Here is a 7,497-nt window from a genome sequence, read left to right on the forward strand (position 1 = left end):
TAATAATTATTTTTGATATACACATTATTATTATGTTATACAATGTGATATACAAATAATATAATTATTAATTATTGATCAAAAAAGGAAAATAAATTTTTTATATAGCATGTTTAAGCAAGTTCTGAAATATAAAAATAATAAATATAATTGTGGGAGTAAATAATATTTTGGTATACAAAGAAAATTAAATTTTGATATACACAAAGAAGAAAAATAAATTTATGATATCTATTTTGGTATACACATGTCCGATGTGCTATACACTGTGATATACAAATAATACAATATTTTTATTGTGATATACATTGATACAAAGGAAGCAATAACTATATATATAATTTTATATTATTGATATATAAAGAATAATGTTATTTATATAAAATTTTAATATACATATTGATATAGACAAAGAAGAAAAAAAGAAGTTGTGATATACATATTATTATTGTGATATGCATTTATTGGCTATTTGATGCAAATATCTATAACTAGGGCTATTTTCTGGCAATTATATGGATATGTTGTTATACCATGCCAAAACCCTTTTAAAAAAATTTTAATTTCTGGTGAAGCATAAAGAGAAGGATTAACAGAATATAGAGCATTAAAACCAGGACCAAAGACAAGAAAGGACGTAAGATATGCTTCAGGGAGTTGAAAAAGCACAGATTCAAAGATTCTGCAGATATCAGGTTTAATTTGGATACATTGCGAGAAAATCAAACTTTTATCGAAGAGAAGCAAATGAAACGCTTTCATAAAAATTCTAGTTGAATCGAAAATGATGTTTTTATTATGTACATGCCAGATCATGGATTCAATTTTTTTGGTATCAATAGTAAGCAAGAGTCATCAATAAGAAGAACCTGAGTCAAGTAATCAATTGTGTATTATAATTCCTATGTCTATGGGCAGAAAACAATACTTAAGTAGTTTGCTCTAGGAGCATATAATAATGCCCGATACACTACATTCCATTTGAAAATTAACCACAAAGGAGTTGGTAATTGAAACTTACAACAAGCCATATAGTGTACAAGACATTCCACATCTCATTTACTGGTGATATATCCATTGGGAACCAAGGCAGCTGCATAACACAAATATTTTTTTGAGAAAAACAAAACAAGCAAAAAGAATGAATAAAAATTCTGTGTATGAAACTGAAAAACTTCACCGGCATAAGACAAGAGCTCAGCGGGGAAGCCAATAACTTCAATGAAAGTGCTCAATTTTCTTAGACATTTGGTTTATATGATCATCACATACATGTATAATAAGATGGTAGATTAATGAGATGATATACTGCCCAAAGCTAACAGAGTTTGCTTCAGAAAGAATGAAATATATAATGTGGCAGCAATTTGGAATTATGAGTCACTGAGAAATATGGGGTCGTTTCTTACCAATTGGTTGTTGGTGGCAAAAAGAGGAATTGAAGAGAAGGGGTGGGTTCATTATCATTTCTGTTTCTTCTTTTGGCTCTCTTTTATATTACTCTTGGCCTTTCTGAATCTTAAAGCAAGGATTCCTTGAAAATTGAGTATTACATTTCAACAGCCATCCTCATTTTTGAAAGAATATGGGGCCCTCTCAAATTAATTAAATGTCTTAGGAACATGGGAATGAATGGTTATTGATTCGGGTTGCAACAATCATATGAGTGGAAATAAGAAATTATTTACCGATCTAGATGAAACATTTAGAGGTACAATGAGACTTGGAAATAACGCAAAGGTGCCTGCTGTTGGAAAGGAAAAAATTCGCATTACTGTGAAAGATGGTTATTCTAATTTTATATCAGATGTGTTTTATGTGCCGAGTCTTCATCATAATTTATTGACCTTGGGGCAACTATCAGAAAATGGGTATAATTTGCGTTTTAAGTATAGGATTGGCACAATCAGTGATGATAAATTTGGACTTATTGCAAAGTTTAACATGAACAATAGTCGTTTGTGGCCTCTTTATCTCAATAGTGATGATTTACCTTGCTTTAGTTCTATAAAATGTGATGATACTTGGTTGTGGCATCTACTTCTTGGGCATTTGAATTTTGAGAGTTTGAAATTTCTTGCAAGAAAGAATTTGGTTGATGGTTTGCCTTCTATTGATTTTCCTCACAAGAAGTGCGAGTCGTGTACTTTGGGAAATAAGTACAGAGAACCTTTTCAGAAAGGCAAGGCTTGGAGAGCTAATGCACCATTGCAGTTAATTCATTCAGATTTGTGCTCAGTTGAAGTTTCTTCTAATGGTGGTAGTAAGTATTTTGTTACTTTCATTGATGATTCCAGCCGAAAGACTTAGGTATATTTTTTGAAAAATACATCTGATGCATGTGATATTTTTAAGAGCTTCAAAGTTTATGTGGAGAAGCAAAGTGGGTGTTTTATTAAAATATTGAGGACTGATAGGGCACTAAATTTCTTGTTTGTGATGATTATTTGAAGAAGTATGGTATTAAGCATCAATTGATAGCTAGATATACACCTCAGCAAAATGGTGTGGCTGAAAGAAAAAATAGAATAGTGATGGACATGGTGAGATCTATGATGCATTCCAAAAATATTCCAAAAAATTTTCGGCAGAAGCTATTTCCTGTGCAATTTATATATTAAATAGGTGTCCTACACTGTCTAATTTTGGAGAAACTCCACAAGAGGTCTGGACAGGTAAGAACCAAATTTTTTTATCTAAAAGTATTTGGCTGTCTTGCTTATGCTCATGTTCCTGATGCTTTGAGAAAGAAATTGGATGATAAAGCTGAAAAATATTTTTTTATTGGTTATAGTCATAAGACAAAGGGTTACAAGTTGTTTAATCCAGATACAGGAAAAGTGATTATTAGCAGAGATGTTACTTTTAATGAGAAGAGTTCTTGGGATTGGTCAAAGAAGGATCCTGAACCATCTAGGTCTCAACCAATAATTCCAGTCACAGAGGAACGAAGTTCTAGCAAACATCAAGAGGAACATGTAGTAGATCCTGTTCAAGCAGAGACGTCCAGTCGCCCGCAAAGACAACACCAGTTACTGTTTGCAAGATTATATTGTTGGCGATGATAATGATTTATCCGATGAAGATATTGTAAATTTTGCCTTATTTGCAGATTGTGATCCAGTTACTTTTGAGGAAGCTGTTAAAGATGATTGATGGGTTCATGCAATGAATGAAGAAGTTCACGCTATTGAGAAAAATAATACATGGGAATTGACCACTTTACCGCCCTCAAAAAGACCAATTGGAGTCAAGTGGGTATACAAGACCAAGTTCAAACCAACTGGAGAAGTGGATCATTTTAAGGCGAGATTAGTTGTTAAAAGATACAAGCAGAAGGCAAGTATTGATTACTTCGAGGTATTTGCACCTGTTGTTAGATTTGATATTGTTCGTATGATAATTTCTCTTTCTGCCAATAATTGCTGAAATTTTTTTCAAATGGATGTGTAATCTGCTTTCTTAAATGGTATACTTGAAGAATAAGTGTATGTTGAGCAGCATGTTGGTTATATCAATAGAGGTCAAGAAAATAAAGTTTATAGGCTGAAGAAGGCATTATATGGATTGAAACAAGCACCTAGAGATTGGTACACTCGTATTGATTCTTGTTTCTTGGACATGAATTTCAGAGATGTCCATATGAGCATACTTTATATATCAAATTCAAGCCTGGCGAAGATATTCTCATTGTGTACTTATATGTGGGTGATTTAATTTTTACTAGCAATAATCCTAAATTAATTTTTGAGTTTAGGAGGCAATGATTAGCCGGTTTGAAATGACTGATTGGGGTTTAATGTCTTATTTTCTTGGCATTGAGGTATCTCAATTAGATAATGAAATATTTATCTCTCAGAAAAAATATGTTGGTGATATTCTAAAGAGATTTAATATGGATAAAGCCAAACCAATTTTGACCCCTATTGAAGAAAAAATGAAGTTGGTTAGAGATGGGATTAGTGACTTTGTGCTACATATTTTAGAAAATTCGTAGGGAGTCTAAGGTACTTGACTTCTACAAGGCCTGATATTACTTATGGAGTTGGATTAATTAGCAGATTTATGGAGACTCCACGACAATCCCACTTGCAAGAAGTAGAGAATTTTGAGATATATTCAAGGTACGCAAACTGATGATATGTTTTATTCAAAGACTAATGATAGTAGTCTTGTGGGATTTACAGACAGTGGTTGGGCTGGTGATACATTACAAAGAAAAAGTACTTCTGGCTATGCATTTTATTTAGGTTTTGGTGTATTTTCTTGGTCTTCCAAAAAGCAACAAGTTGTTGCTTTATCAACAGCTGAAGCAGAGTACATGACTGCAACAAGTAGTGCTACACAAGCATTGTGGTTAAGAAGAATGCTTGGATTTCTTCAACACAAGCAAGACAATCCTACAATAATTTTTTGTGATAGCAAGCAAAGAATCCAGTTTTTCATGGGCGTAGCAAACACATTGATATCAAATTTCACTTTATTCGTGACTTGGTTCAAGACAAAAAGATAGTTATTGGGTATTGGAAGACTGGAGAGCAAGTTGCAATATTTTCACAAAGCCACTAAAATTGGAGTTATTCATCAAGTTGAAGAAATGTTGGGCATGATCAAATTTGAAGATCTTGGTTTAAGGAAGGCTGTTGGAAACTAAACCAAGATTAATTAGTATTCCTATGTTGTCTAGGATTTGATATTTGGTAGTTTATTTAATTCATGTCTAGTTAGGTTTTGTTTACCAATATTATATTGGAATAGGTTTTTGGTTTTGTAGTATTATAAATAGGGGTGCTACTACTTATTTTTTCTTGCAGAGAAATTCAAGAGTTTATTAGTTGTGAAAAAGCCTCCTACCAAGTTCTCTCCCTAGTTTAATAAATTTCTTCTATATAGCATTTGCTGAATTTTTTGCTTGTGCCTAAATTGTTCCTCGGGTATTTCAATCCTTCAATTATCATTCTAAGCTTCAGTCGAAACCAGTTTTTAAATCTTAAAGATATATATCACCACTGCCAAACGCAGAAAGAGGAAAAAGAACATTATTTATTATCCCAATACTTCATGTAAATTGGTGTCAATTTTTCTATTAAGAAAACGGTTGTCGATTTTCTTTCAGTTGGAGTGATTCTATATAAGAATATCTTTCAAGTGTACAGCATGCAGATGATGAGTGATACTATGCAAGGGGGGCTAGTGGAATGAAACAAAATTGTAAGATTTAGTAAAGGCTAGTAGAGTGAAGGGATTGTTGCAGCAACGCCACGTCGGTGTTAATTGGATTCAATCATGAAGTAAATATTGAATGAGATAGAAAATTTAATAAATTTGAAATAAAAGAAATCCCTAATTTTATGTTAAGTGGAGGTACTTTTAGGAGAATCTTAGATGATTATGCATTTAGGATTCTCATAATTGTAACATGTTCCCTATTTTCACGTTTTAAAATGAGATATTTAAGGAATAGAAAAATGATAGTATATAATAAGAAGTTGTATAAATTGTATATACTGTAATTATTTTAAGATAGTTGTAACTTTTACAAATAACTCTTCAAAACGTTGTATTTCGGGTAAATTTATAAGGCCTCATTATTCGTTGGATAATGTATTAGGGCCCAAATATATGTGGGCTTTTGTAGTATGGCCCATTCTCGTGTCTAGAACGGGTGATTGACTGGAATGACCTCCTAAGGGGTTGATCGTGCTATTTGTACATCATGTTCTTTTACAATTTTAAATTTAAGAAAATGACTTTTTAGATCTCTTATGTATAAAAGTCAGATCTCTTACATGTAAAAGTGAATCTTCCATGTATAAAGAAAGAGGTAGGGTCATAAAATTAAAAACAAGTTTGTAAAAAGCCACAAAACTAATACCCGTGGGTTGACCTTAGTCGAACGTCCTAAAATTGACGATATTAAAAAAATGCTCGTGGATCCGCATACTGTTATTGTTCTTCACGATTTTTTTTTTCTACCGGATTGGTAGAGTTTATGCAATATTTACTCTACCTACATGTTAAGTTATTCATCAAAGTCCGATTGGCATGATTTTGTTCTTCAGAATTTTTCTACCAGATTGGTAGAGTTTATCCAATATTTACTCTACCTATCTGTTAAGTTATTCTTCGAAGTCTACCCAATTGACATAATTTTTGCTGTCAAAACTAAGCAAGCATCATGGCTAATTCAAAAGATTTTAGGTGCTGCCAGGTACCTAACTGAAGCAAATATTAGAGTGGAAGAGGTGATGAATGCAGATGTTTACTCCATCAGAGACATGTACAACAAACTTAGAGGAGAATTTCCAAAGGTTGCATGGAGGAAATTGTTGTGTAATAATGATAGCTGCCCTAAATGAATCTTTATTGTATACATAGCCATACAAAGCAAACTATACACCAGGGATAGGCTTATCAAATGGGGTACGTTAATAGACCCAATTTGTTCCCTGTGTGAAGGAGCTGATGAGGATCATGAGCATCTGTTCTTTCAATGCAATTACTCACAGGCTGTATGGAGGAAACTATTGCAATGGGCTGGAACTAACAGAGATATCAAAGGATGGGCTGAGGAGCTCAGTTGACAAAGTTTGCATCAGGTAGGAGACCATCAGAAGCCATATACAGAATGTTACTAACGTGTGCTGTATACCACATATGGCAAGAAAGGAATTGGAGAATATTTCGTAACCAGAAGAGAAGAAGTGAGGACATGGTCAGACTAATAATCCAAGAGGTTCATTGTCGAGGGAGTTTGAAATCCAACTTAGTGAAGATACTACATATGCAGGACTTCTATCCTTAGATAGTACTTGTAATTCCCTAGTTTTGATGTTGTTTTGCTTTCCAAGGACTTCTATAGGGGGCTGCATGTCCAACTATAGAATGATAGTGAAGGGTTCTGGTATACTTGTACATATTTTCCCTGGTAATAAAATTTAAATTACCAAAAAAAAATTTTGTGAATCGTTTTGACAAAGTGTTCTTCAAATTTACAATTTCAGTTCGAATCAAACTACCCAAAATCTACTCCAAATGATTTCAAATTTGAAACAAAGCTTCTCTATAACAATACAAACAATCCCATATCACCAATTCAAATAACACCAAATAAAAAAGACACACTTTTGAAGGTACAACAATGAAGTTTTAAACCTTTTAAAGTAAATCACTAAATCGATATTTGAACTAAAAAATTAAGCATAAATTACCAATATTCAAACGATTTTAATAATAATGGAACATTTACCTTCTACTTTCCACTACCAAACAAGAATTGATGTTTTAAATATTGAAAGAACTATATTGTTCAAGTAAAAAACGGGAACATTTAGATAAGACCAATTAAAAAGGGGAATAATACGGTAAAACCTGTCTTGTTGGGGGATACGCCGTGCAATTTTTTGGGTCTGGAACTACGAAATAGCACTTTGTAGCCCTAAGCCCAGTGGGCCTTGGCTAATATTCAGCTAAATAAGAGATCAAAAGGGGGGTGCG

General features: G+C 32.9%; 1 long non-coding RNA gene across 1 annotated transcript; it reads right to left on the minus strand.

Moving 5' to 3' along the window:
* LOC109207406 lies at nt 774-1,459 on the minus strand. The gene is made up of 2 exons (XR_002065002.1): nt 1,181-1,459; nt 774-1,093 (listed from the first exon to the last, which is right to left on the minus strand). It is a non-coding gene; the product is annotated as an uncharacterized LOC109207406 (long non-coding RNA).

The sequence above is a fragment of the Nicotiana attenuata genome, chromosome 2, assembly GCF_001879085.1.
Source record: "Nicotiana attenuata strain UT chromosome 2, NIATTr2, whole genome shotgun sequence".
In the NCBI taxonomy this organism is placed as follows: Eukaryota; Viridiplantae; Streptophyta; class Magnoliopsida; order Solanales; family Solanaceae; genus Nicotiana; species Nicotiana attenuata.